Here is a 13,523-nt window from a genome sequence, read left to right as displayed (position 1 = left end):
ATATATATATATATATATATATATATATATATATATATATATACACATACATACAGGGCTGGAGTGGGACTCATTTTCAGCCCTGGAGATTCATGTCTCAGAGGGCCCACTTTAGATTACGACCTATTATTATTAAAATCATGTAATTATAAGTTTACATCAGGTGTGATTCCAGAATTTGCCCTTTTAGGAGCGTTTTCTCCCCCAGTACTGACAATGGCTCTCGGCTTGAGCTATGTACTGAACATTGGCGTCAGAAGCTTTTTTTTAATGTAATTTGGGGTAAGTGGGTGCACTGGTGGGGGGGTCTGGGGGTCCTCCCCCAGAAAATTTTGAATAAAGTAGATGCAATTTCCTGCATTCTGGTGTATTTTAACAGGCTGTTTAACATGTAGTTTTGCCTACACAAGTCACACTTGATTCAATAACTATTTTAGAGTTAATGGCACAACAAGAAGTAACCTGACCAACAGCTCTCCTTGTGTGAATAGAGTATGCTCCACTTCTCTCATGCATCCTAGCCACAGTCTAAGAAACATACCGTAGTAACTCATGAACCACTAAACTGAATTTATTGAGACTGTCAGAAAGTATTCATTGGTTACACATCACTGGTTAACTTTCAGTGTTGCTCCATTTTAAGGTGGCCACCACAGCTGAGCCACCTTAGCCAACACAAACATGTCTCCAACCGGTTTTATAGATACTGAGCTGAAATTTAGTGTGGTAGTCGTTGAGACTCCTCTTCAGCACATAGTGCTAACAGAGCTTGCAAGAGCTCACAGTATAGCATGAGATCGCAAACGGCTCCATTTACGTCCCATTTTCTGGACGTAAGATAATTTTAGTTTAAAACTTTGAAGAGAGGGGCATTCCTTCATGAAATGCTATGCCTTTGATTTATTTTTGTATTGTCTTTTACGAATGGTAAAATATTTCTAAAATGTGACGTTATTACACACTGAAAACAGCTTTTGTATCTACATGTGTGTTCGTGTGTAAAACACAAAACACATTTGTTGAATCTAAAATAATACAAATGTCAAAATCGCGCGCGCTATATTCATTTTAAAAGGTCAGACTTTGATTCTAAATAATTTATAAAGATGAATGATCATTCAGGTCTCTCTTGTCAATGAGTCCCTGAGGCTCAATGGGATCAACCTGTATAAATAAAGGTTGAATCGTTTTGAATAAAATGTTGGCCAACGGTTGAAAAAATGTTAGGATGGGTTCAACAAAAGACTAGATATGTATTGTTTTCTTGTGTTATTTTCATATGAGTATTCTGTTTTTTTTTTTTATTTTAAGTGTTTTGTTTATCATGTTACAGCCAGAACACCCAAACCCGGGGGTGAGGTACAGCAGCACCTCTCGTACCGCCTTCCTGCCAGCATGCGCGGAAGGAGAAAAAGTGCTGAGGCTGCTGAAGAAAGCGTTTGACCGAAGACTCGTATTCACTGTGGGACGATCTGCAACCACAGGCCTCAACAACGTCATCACCTGGAATGACATCCATCACAAGACCAGCACTTCAGGAGGCCCAGAGTGGTATGCACTGCTCATTTTAGCTGACCAGTACCAACGGGAGACAGAAGGATGTAATTTTAACAGAGCACCTTATGAAAGTGTTTCTGTTCCACACATTTAGACTCTCGAAGTAGGTTTAATAAGGATAACTAATACTCATCTCCAACTATCCGCAGCAGTTATTTTAAGTTTGGCGAGGCTGTACTCATTAATGTTCCTATTTTTAAAGCCGAGGAAGTATTAGTCGTCAAACCAGTTCAGTTGATCAGGATTTGCTGATTCACTCTGGGCACACAGTTCAACTGAGACTGATAAATAAGTTTGGTTTTGTAGGTTTTTCAGAATAAATTACCAGCCCAGTATTCAGAGAAGGAATGCATATCACCTACACAGGAGGGAGGGAGTGGCTGTCATTATGATCAAATACATGTATGTGATCTCATGCAAAATTGTAAGATATTCTGAGGCGTATAAGCCCTCAGAGTTTGTGTTTAAAATAACTCTCAACTATTACTATATCAAATTACTGCTCAATATTTACTTAAGTTACAGCAATTTTTGTGCCAGCTTAGGTCAATTAGCTGTTGCAACTGTAGTGAACTAGACTCCGACATCAATCTGTCTCTGAAGACCTTCAGGGGACAGGAACTGTTATTTCATTGATTTGAATCCAGAAATACAAAATATCTCATCAAGAGACCATTTAATTGTATCCTGAATTAATCAATTGAAAGAACACTCTTTTTTTTTTTATATTATCATTACTATTTTACAATATCTTGATAATCAAAAGTGTGTTTAGTTCATACCATTTCTAATGTTGAAGTGGACCACTCATTTAAATCAACTGTGAAACAGTATTAATGATTTTTAAACCTCATTAGACTTAGATCATACAAGTTAAATGTCTATTTACGAAGTAAGTGTGCATTTTATTCTTCTGTCTGAATGAGGAGTGGATTTAATGTCGGTCAAAAGTCAGAGAACAAGTTATGAGAACGAAGTGCCTTGTTTTTAAAACTCTCAGACAGTAAATAAGAAACTGGCACCTGCAAAGTCTGTCATTTCTTCAGAATATTTTCCTGTCTGTTACTAACCGTTCTTAAAAACATTTCTGCTGTCTGTTGACTTCTAATAACCCTCTGACATCACTAAAACACCACCCCTGCTGGTTGTGTCAACCAATCAGGAAGTACCAAGTGACAGGAAGTGGATACCCTTTAAAAGTCAACACTTCTTGGAACTATCCAGTCTTCCTGGAACTTTAAGTCTTAGGAGTCTTACTGGAAGACTCGGAGTCTAGTTCACTACACAGCCATCCATCTTAAATTGTATTGACTCTAAAACTTAACTGGATGTAGATAAACATCCGATAAAGAGTGTCATTAAAATTCATTCAGAAGTTCATGAATCGTTTTGCTAACAGAAAGATAATGCCGACTCAAAAAGGTGATAGAAAAATGTTAGCGTACACCATCAGCTTTATGTGTTGGGGGATGTCTTTCAGCTGCTCCTCGCCAAACTAGTTCAATAACCGTTAAACCAGTTGGGTTCGAGCATTGTTTGTGTTTAAGTTAACTGTGGCGGCCATCTTGAACAGGGCTAGCTCCAAAATTTTACGAGTGGTCGATGTATGTTCCATGTTTACGTTTTGAGACTCATTACAATTCTTCTTGTGGTTTATGAAATATTTAGCTAACATGACAGAAACAAACACACATGGACACTTGCTCCTCCTGCAGCGAACAATTGTAAACTAATAGCAAAAAGCCAAGCTAACGCTGTTCATTAAACCGGTGCACTGTGCTTCTTATTAACGTGACTCTTGACGTTTGAGACGTTTGGTCAACTTGTTCATTTTTTTTCTTCTTCTTCTTTACAGTTTTGGATATCCAGATTCAGAATACTTGCTCAGGGTTCAAGAGGAGCTTTGTCTCAAAGGTGTGACAGACGACGACTGACTGGCGATGACGTCTTTTAGCTTGAATATTATTTCAAGTAACTAAGATTTTTGCACTTTTTTCCTGCCGTCCTATTGGGATGGCAACCACTGGCTGAATGGATGAGATTGTTCTCAACTTTTCCAAATATTGTCTAAACCATTTAGAGATTTCTTTAGTTATTATCCAAAAATCACAAAAGGGGGGCGACCTTTGTGCTGATCATTTCATTTTAATAATTTAATATCAATTAATTCTGGCACTTTGAAATAACAAACTAAATAGTTGGATAATTATTTTGGAGAAAGTTTTTTATTTTAGTGTAAAAAAAAAAAGAAATTCTGAGAATTGCCTCTTGTTCAAAAAAATCTTGACACATCAGTGATCACTTTTTCAAAGCTTATATATTTTGTTTTTAATAGTTAGTTCTTCTTAAAAACTTTAAAGCACAAGTGCGTCTTTCCCCCAAAACTTGAGCACTATTTGTTAGAAGTTTCACCAATAATGTTGCTTTCTGTTACAAACACACCCATTACACATTTAAAAGGAGTATTTTTTGCTTAATTATTAAAACAGCTGCTAATAACTTTTGAAATAAAACCCCACTTCTGAAGATGTTGGCAAGATGTGTAAGATGACAATAAAATCAGAATTCAGTTGATTAAAGTGAACGTATTAAATGTTTCAACCAAGAAATTGTAATTTTGTAGTTTTGGGAAAAATAATAATAATGTAACTTTAAGTTTGATGGCAGCTACATGTATAAAAACAGTTGGTCTGTGTTTCCTGCTGTGAAGCATCTCATCTTCTTTAACAGTCTGGAAACATCTTGGAGCTGAGGAGAGCAGCTGCTGGAGCTTTCAGAGGGAATGTTCTCCTATTCTTGTCAGATTTTGGATTCTAGCTGTTCAACAGTCTGTCTTGGCTGGATTTTTTGTTGCATGATGCACCCAATGTTTCCAGTTGTTGAGAGGTGTGGACTGCTGGTAGGCCAGTTCAGCACCTGGACTATGAAGCCATGCTGTTACAATGGAGGCAGAATGTAGTTTAGTATCGTCTTGCTGAAATATGCAAGGCTTTCCCTGAAAAAGACCAAGTCTGGATGGGAGAATGTTCTATTCTACTTTCCTGCATTGATGATGCTTTTCCAGATGTGTTGGACGCCTGTGACTTAAACACTGAAGCACCCCCGTACCATCAGAGAGGCAGGATTTTGAACTGTTCACTAACAAGCTGGATGGTGCCTCTCCTCTTTAGTATGGAGGCCATGGTATCCCTGATCCACCCCCTAAAAAACATTGCATTTTTACTTATTTGACCACAAAATAGTTTTCAGCTTTGCCTTGGTCCATTTCAAATGAGCTCTGTCCCAAATAAAACAGTGCTTCTAGCTGATGTTCACACATGCTTCTATTTTTATATTGTAGAGCTTAAACCTGCATTTGCTGATGGAATAGTGAATTGTGTTCGCAGACGACAATTTGTGCTGGTGTCCTTACGATCGTGCACTGATGTCCAGAACAGAATCAGACCTGTTTTTAACACGATGCTGCCTGAGGGTCCGTAGATCACGAGCATCCAGCATTGACTTACAGCTTTGTCGTTTGCACACAAAGATTTCTCCAGATTCTTGACACAGTTTCATATAATGAACTTTAGATTAAAGGATATTCAAAGTCATCCCAAATTTCAGTTGAGAACCGTTTCTTTTACCGATCTGAATCAACTTCATTTGTTGCAGATTGCTCCTCCAGCTGTTTCTCATTCACACCATTTAATTTTACAGCCTCTTGTTGCCACGTCTCAACTTTTTTTTTTTAGATGCGTAGAGCCATAAAATTGCCTTATGTAAAAATAAATAAATAAAAAAAGTAAAAATGTGTCATTTTAAACATTTGATGTGTTTACTATGTTCCATTGAGAATAAAACGTGGGTGTATCATTGCATTCTGTTTTTATTTACATTCCACACGTTCCAACTTTAATGAACTGTGCTCATAAACACTATGCACTTTTTTGAGATTTTATAACGGTAACAAAATCTCTGTAATGCACATTATTTATTTTGTGCCTTATGTGATATCTGTCAATAAAGTGCCTTTAAATTTTTATAAAAGACAAATGTGTCATTTGTTCTCCAAAGTCGATGTTTGTTCTTGTTTAGTCTCAAGATGCCTGTTCTTTTGGTTATGTCCACCAGAGAGCAATGGTTCCCACAGACGAAGCTTGTTTGGTGGCGTACTTGTGTTCTGCAGCTGCTCATGGAGCTCACAGACCCCCACTGCCCCCCAAACCTCACCGTCCTCTGAGCATCTGCAGCAGATGAGTCATATGGCTCTGTGTTGTCTGGGTCAGTTTACCTGCACACAAAGTGCTACATGTTAAAGACTGTCACTGAAGCTTGATTTCTAAGAATAAGAACATAATTGTTCTGGTTTGTAGCCACAGTGTGGCTTTTGTTGGATAAATTAATTATTTTATCAACTCTTTAATCAAATAAGCCACTCGGAGGATGAACGAGAAGATTTTTCAACCCAGTTTTACTTGCAAGGTGCGCAGAATTGAAAACAGGCGTACAAAGGTGTTACAAAGAGCTCTGGTCACAAGGTCTGCCCACAGACAGCATAAAGAAGCGTCTTCTTTTAATGCTTATCAGACAGAGGTGAGGTCAACACAAGTCTGCTTGAAGTTCATCAGGTGCGCAGGCTCCGTGCTCCTGCAGGCTCCACTCTGTTCAGACAAAACAACTAACTCACACACATGGTTCTACGTTCATTTAGCATTAGTAAGTGAAACACATCCATGACCTTTACATAAATTCCCCTGACAGCTTCAGCTGAAAAAGAGTGGCAAAGCAATTTTATCTTTTATTCTTGCCAAAAGTTACATCAAAATCTCATGAACCAGTTGACGGCTTTTAAAGAAACTGGATGAAGGTCATCTCTGGGCATACATCTGCAAGTGATTACCTTTTGAAGTCAGCCCCGTTTAAGGTTGCCACCTCAGATAATCGGCTGTAGCTAGCAGAAAAAGGCGATTACTTAGCTGCTACTACCACATAAACTTTAGGTCTGTATCTGTAAAATCTGAGTCATCCTAAACACACAAGCTAAGTGAGATTGTGCATAATGTGATTGACAATGTTGGTTCAAAACATCTGTAATGCTATCTGTTCTCATTACATCATTTTTTCATTCAACATTTATTTAGACAGGTTAATCCCATTGAGCCTCGAGGACTCGTTTACAAGAGAGACCTGATTTCAACAAAGAATGAAGACAACAAACATCATGATCTTAGTTTAAAACTGACATGAAAGGCAGCGGGCGATATGCATTTACCGTACCACGTTATTTGTAAAGCACTTCACAACAAGGCCAACCAAAGTGCTGTGCAGCCAAAACAAGCAAAGGACACAGGATAACATAACATACATAGATCCACAGAGGTAAAGATAAGAACTAAATGGCTAATGTTATAGAATACAGATAAGTTCAGATCAACTCACAGTGTCAAAAGCCAGGGAATAAAAGTGAGTTTTTAAATGAGACTTAAAAACAGTGAGAGAGGGAGCCTGCCTGACATGTAGCTGTAACTCATTCCACTGTCTTAGACCTGCAACAGAGAAGGCCCTGTCTCTGGCCCTGCCATATGGCTGCAGCAGATCAGTGAGATAAGGGGGCAGAACTGTTCAGAGATTTAAAAACATACAGACAAATGTATAAAACATACATTTCTTCAAGGAATGTTTGGCCTTCAATATTCTTATAAACACTTAAAATCTGTTCTTTTTCTGTTCTGATTAATGAGAGAGTGCATGTGACGAGGTGAAGTTCCTGGACTTGGCCTGTTCCAGAACCAAACATTCGTGTCTGGGGTCATTTTTGTGGCCTTGGATCTCATCACACACACACTTCTGTCACAGTTCATTAAAATCCATTCACCTGTCATCATCCATCTGCATCTTATTGGCTTTTCTTTTCTTCTTTTTTTTTTTTGGTCTATGTGTTGATTTTATTTACAAAGTAAAACCAGCACCCCGTCTTTACACTTTGAACTCTTAAGCGCTGTAATCGTATTTGTGACAGACTGTAAAATAATAATAAAAAAAAAGAAGTAGAACACTAAATGAGCATAATCTACAGATGGTAACACGAAGTGGAAATGAAACATGTCTACTTTCAACGTTACTTTCAGTTCACTGCCCGTAACCTACATTTGAACGTGAAAAACATTTCATGGACATCTTGTCTTGTTTTAATAAAAAGATACCTCCTGACAGTGTTTCCTCAGGCTCTGTTGCTTAAATGCTAATTTTCTCTTCTTGATTAACCTCAAGTTGACTTTATTTGTTAGCCGTTTCACATGTTTTAGGTGCAGACATGTAGAAAATGAATCACTCTTTGCCCCTCTCTGCAGGAGTTTCCCATCTTTGTCAGTCCATCTGGTCCATCTGGAAATCGGGGCAAAGGATTACAGAAACACAACCACAGCTATAAATATGTATAAAAGATTATGTGGAGGGGAATAGTTAGTATGTCATACATACAGTAATGTTCAGTCTTTGATGACTAACCTTATAATTTATTGTTAATCCAGCGAAAGTAAACTCTGCTAAAACACAACTGGTGCTTTTCTTCATTCTCATTACCATAGTTTTCGCTGTATAAGTCACAGTTTTTTTGCATAAATTAGCAGGCCTGTGACTTTTACTGCGAAGTGACGTATTTATGTTCCCCTCCTTATTTATAATCCAATTTTTGGCTGCAATCTGACGATTTCATTCATTCTGACATGGTAAATATTGAACACTACCATTTTCAGCCACTACAGGACCTTTGACTGTATGGCAAGCCAAGTGTATCATTAATAGGGAAAAGTGGCTGTTAATGAGACACTTGGCTTGCCACACAACCACCTTTGTCTCGCTCCCAAACTCCCTGAGCAAACGTCAAATCATCTGCATTTCGCCGTGCTGCCCAAGCGAAATGCAGCTGATTTGACCATCAAAGTGCATTTATTAAGGAAAAGTTAAACTGAGACACACCTTTGCTATAATTTCGAGCAAACAAATAATTGTTTTTAAGTGTTAATCTTTTTGGCATAACACCGGCCCACGTTTCCTGGTGGTCAGTGGTGACACGTAACAAACGCGACACGTCAGCGGTGACGCATAATAGATGCGACTTATAAGGCGAAGCGACATATTTATGCTTTTTTCCACTTTATTAGACATATTTGGACTGATGCGACATCTTTGCAACATGTACGGCAGCAAGTATATATGTTGATCAGTCCTGTTTTAGCAGCACCGGTTGCACGTCCTGCCACTGTGCGGCTCTGAAAAAAGCCCGACTGTTGATTCTGTGTTTCTGGGCGTGATGTGGAGATTCAGATTAAATGCACAGATATCCAACAAATGAGGGACGCGTCACATTTCCTGTACTCGAGCTGATAAGAAAATCATTACGTGACAATGCAGTGCTGTTCTTGCTTTCTCTCCCCACTGTGCACCCTAATTAGAGTGTCTATGGCTGTGGTAGTGGTGTGTGTGTGTGTGTGTGTGTGTGTGTGAGGGGGGGAATACCTGGCACATCGCCTGCCTACTCATTCTCTGGTGTTACTGCCATCCAACCACAGATATCCTACCTGTGAATGATACACCTCTCTCATTTCTTCACCTCTGTGCTCTTCTAGACATAACCTACTTTTACTGAACTTACCTTTTAAAGTTTTTTCTACATCTTCACCCAGTTTCTAATTCAAATGCTTAAGTGTAGAGCGACAACTTCTATGAGGCTTTTCTGGATTTCGAAATCCTCTCCGTCAGTCATAAAGGAGACGTAATGAGACGTGAGGCTGTGTTTGAGTGTTCGGGGGAATGTACGGGGGGGGGGGGGGATGCTGAGGAGACATCTGTCTCCACACACATTGTGTTTGTGTGACAGAACATCAGCCCACACTGTTGACACACACTGCACCTCAGGCTGTTTGCTTAAGAACAGCAAAGTGAAGGATGCTGTGTATGTGGGTGCATGCAGCTTCTGTGTCTGTGCCTCTCCCCTGCATCTGTGCATATACTATGCACGGACAAGAGAATACAGCTCCTCTTGTGTTTGTTCGTGTGGCAGCCGAAGCAGAGGCTCCCATTTTGTTCTCTGATTCATAGCTGGGGTTACATGCCTATTTGTTTGCCTGATTAGGTAGAACAGACCCTCTGCTTTTTGCAGCAATGCTGACAGATTTACTGACTTCCTTCCCATCAAGACAAACTGTGGCGTCGCCTTCTTTGCATGGGTTGAAGCACCACAGACAAAAAGCTGTGCATGAACAGTTTCAGAGTTTCTCCACAATGTGAGTAAAAGCAACAATCATTGCCAGCAACAGAAATCTTAACAGTAAACCAGGAAGTTTTAACATGTTTTAGAATTTTTGAAAATGAAACGAGGGAAAATTCATGATGAGTAAAAAATTCCCAACTGGTTTGTTGCCCCTCCTGTCTGCACAGCTTCATGTAAGAATAACAGAAGTGTCTGCTATGACCTTTTTATCATTTTACAAACAAGAATCCTAACCAAAGCCTAAGCTTTTGAACAATATCTGTATTTTTTGTTGATGCTTGCAGAAGGAGCTGAATGTTCGTGAAGACAGCAGATCATATTTTCAAGCTCTGCTGGTTTAATGATATTTGGGAGTTCAGTGAATATTAATGCAACTCTGGGATCTCAGGAGAACAGCAGCTCCATTTTTATGTGCGCGAGCCACAATAAACATTAAAATAATTTATTTTTGTATTGGATGTGCAGGCGTTTGGAAATGAAACACTTTTTGAATGCTTAACGATCCCGAACAACAAAATCCCTCATGAATGAGTTGTTTGGATGTAATGTTAGCATTTTAATCATTGCAGGATTAAAAAATAAACAAATAAATACAGGTTTGAAACGTAGCCTAAAAAATAACTTAGTGTCCCTCAACAATTTTACCAGATGTTTTAGTTGAACAGCAAAATACTTCTGGGAGAATTTGAATCAAATATTTGGCCCCGTTGAGAAAACAGCCAGAACTTGATGAAAATAATTTGTTGTTGTTTTTTGGGACAGGTGTAAATTTTCAGCACAGTTTGGGTCATTACCTGAATTTTTTATTGTAAAAACTAATTTAAAAGTTAAAAATTTTGCCTGACTAAACCAGGGGTTCCTAAACATTTTAGCTTCTGACCCTCAAAATAACATTGGCAGATAACTATTTTTAGTTGTCATCTGTTGCTATCTAAAAAACGACATATTTCTCCAGAGACATCTGGCTTAGTGATTTCCTGATCTTACAAAAATCACATAATCAATAAAAACAGAAACAACTGTTTTTGGCTCCTGTAGAAACGGTTAATTTTGTTGTTGTATTCTTTTTTTTTTTTGACACTTTGTGAAACCCAAAATAAACACATAGTTTCCCAGTATTATAGTGGGAATTTTTTCTCCACGCACTGAAGTGTTTAAACCTCTGACTGGAAACTGAACTTAAAACGTGAAATGAAAGTGCACATGTTCATGGATTTCATCGGATTTTTGAGTTGCTGTTAAACGATTTAGTGAATTAAAATGGACCTGTTGTGTGTTTTTTAATTGAACTTCCAGCTTGCATCACGATTTTAAGAAAGATGTAGGCTTAAGAATGATCCTGTGCACAAGCTGTTCAGGATTCACAATTATAAATATAGACTAGCTCAAAAGGGAAAGCTTTGTGTTTGCCCAGCTGCATATTTTATAATGCTGTGCCAAGTGTGGGCTGCTGCAGCAACTTCCATTTTCAGGATGATACTGTGGACCACGCAGAGGTTTTATTTAACGATACAGCTCGACGTGATCTTAAGAGGATCCCAAATAAATCTGCAGGACTGTCAAATATCCTAGTGGTTATAAAATCTGCTCTTTTTATACAACTGTGCCCAGGGTTTGCTATATAGACACATTTTATAATAATATTTTGTTTTCCCTCTTCCTTTTTTTAGTCTGTAATCAGAAAGAAAGTTAGGAATATGAGTGCGTCTGAGTTTAAATTCTGCCTATCCCAGTCCCTGAACCCTTTAAGCCTTTTACAGTTAATATCAAGACAGCAAGAGCAGCAACTGGGAGGAAAAGGCATATTTACGTCAGACATGGCCCTCCTCGCCCACAAAGCAACTTTGAACTAAAAGCTCAGGAACATGTGAGTCGAAGAAAAGACGAAGGAAAGAAGGAAGAAGGAGCTTTCAGAGGGAGGATACATCCAGATATAAGATGACAATTCTCCCCTGGAATAATTTCAGCTCACGTGTTGCATAGTAACAGGCTGCATCCCACCATCTAGACAATGTATTGATTATTACCGTCTCTTTTCTTTGAAAATGTCAATCATTTGATTTAAAAACGACACTTTTAACTTGTTTTGCAGTGACCTGATTTGACTGCATGATGAGAAGGGAGAGAAACCGTAGCATCCATTGGCTCTGTTCTCTGAAATATTCAACCATTTTAATAAACGTGAAAATTAGTTGAGCACCAAACACACCCAGAAATGAGTAGGAATATTAAAGAAAAAGTTTCTAAATATACACATTTGAATGTTTTGTTCTCCTCAGTGTTTATACTTTGACAACTTTAAGGCACAGAAGAAGGTCTGAGAATTAAATTAGCTGTGCTTTAAAATATGAAACCAATCTACCTGTTATTCTGAACAAAATCTAAAAGAATATTTATTCCTGGGTAAAGTTTCATAAATAAAGTAAAATAGATTGAATAATTTTATAGACAATCAAAGTCCAAACTGATGAACTAATAGAAGCTGATTTGTTCCTGTCAATTTTTGTCATCTGCACTAAGTATTCTTTAAACCTGATACTTTTTTAAAGGCATAAATCTGCTCCGCTTTTAGATTGCAAAGCAGTTTTCTTTAAAAGTATTAACAGCTTTCCACTCTGTAAGCCTCGTCATGAACTTGAAATCATCGATCCAACGGTCGTTCAAGGATCAGACTAATATTTGCACAGACTTCTTTCCTTCAGAGTCAAACTGTCTTTTTCTTCACTGAGTTGTTGTTAACTTCACGTCCGGTTGAAGCTGCCAGACAGCAAAGACCTCATCCTAACGGAGCACTCATGTAACTTACAGCATCATGCTTCATTTCCTTCGTTGAGTTTGTCCATGGAAGAGCGTCTCTCTTGTGTGTGTCGGTGATTTTTACAGCTCACTTGTCTCTGAGGATCTGTGTCACTGCTGTAGTCAGTGTTTGTCAGAGACACCCCCCCCCCCCTCAACACTCGTGAGTCCACTCTGTTAAAGCTGAACATGTTTGCATCAGTGTCCGTCAAAAGAAGTTCAGCTCAGATGATAATTTAAAGTGACAAGTCAGACTTTTAAAGGGAGGTTCTTTGGAAATATGGATTTTTTAAAACTTATCTATCCATCTATCCAATAATTTTCAGTCGGGTCATCTGGACAGTTTCTTTTTTATGGAGACATTTTGCCCTCTATCAGGAGGGCTTCATCAGTCAGAGGAGTTCCAGCAAACTGTTTCCTCACCAAGCAGTAAACTCCTTAAGTGGACCAACCAGTTTGCTGGAGCTCAGATGGTTTCTGGGGGCCGTCCTGTCCCTCGTCGACTCCTCCCAGAAACCATCTTAGCTCCAGCAAACTGGTTGGTCCACTTAAGGAGTTTACTGCTTGGTGCGGAAACAGTTTACTGGAACTCCTCTGACTGATGAAGCCCTCCAGATAGAGGGTGGAACGTCTCTATAAAAAAAGAAACTGTCCAGATGACCCGACTGAGAATTATTGGATTTGGTCCCTGGATGATTGAGCATGAACTTTATATCCATCTATATTGGCTTTACTAATATGAGCGCACCCACAGGTGGTTCTGAGCATCTGATTAACTTGTGTTCATGCTTTGTCACGTCTAGACTGGACAATTGCAATGGTTTATTATCTGGGTGTCCAAATACTTCTTTAAAACGTCTTCAGTTTATCCAAAATGCTGCTGCCAGAGTCTTAACTGGAGTTAGTAGGAGAGATC

This window comes from Nematolebias whitei, chromosome 11 (assembly GCF_014905685.2).
Source record: "Nematolebias whitei isolate Nwh7 chromosome 11, NemWhi1, whole genome shotgun sequence".
NCBI lineage: Eukaryota > Metazoa > Chordata > Actinopteri > Cyprinodontiformes > Rivulidae > Nematolebias > Nematolebias whitei.
The sequence above is the reverse complement of the archived record's forward strand: the minus strand, read 5'-3'. Positions refer to the sequence as shown.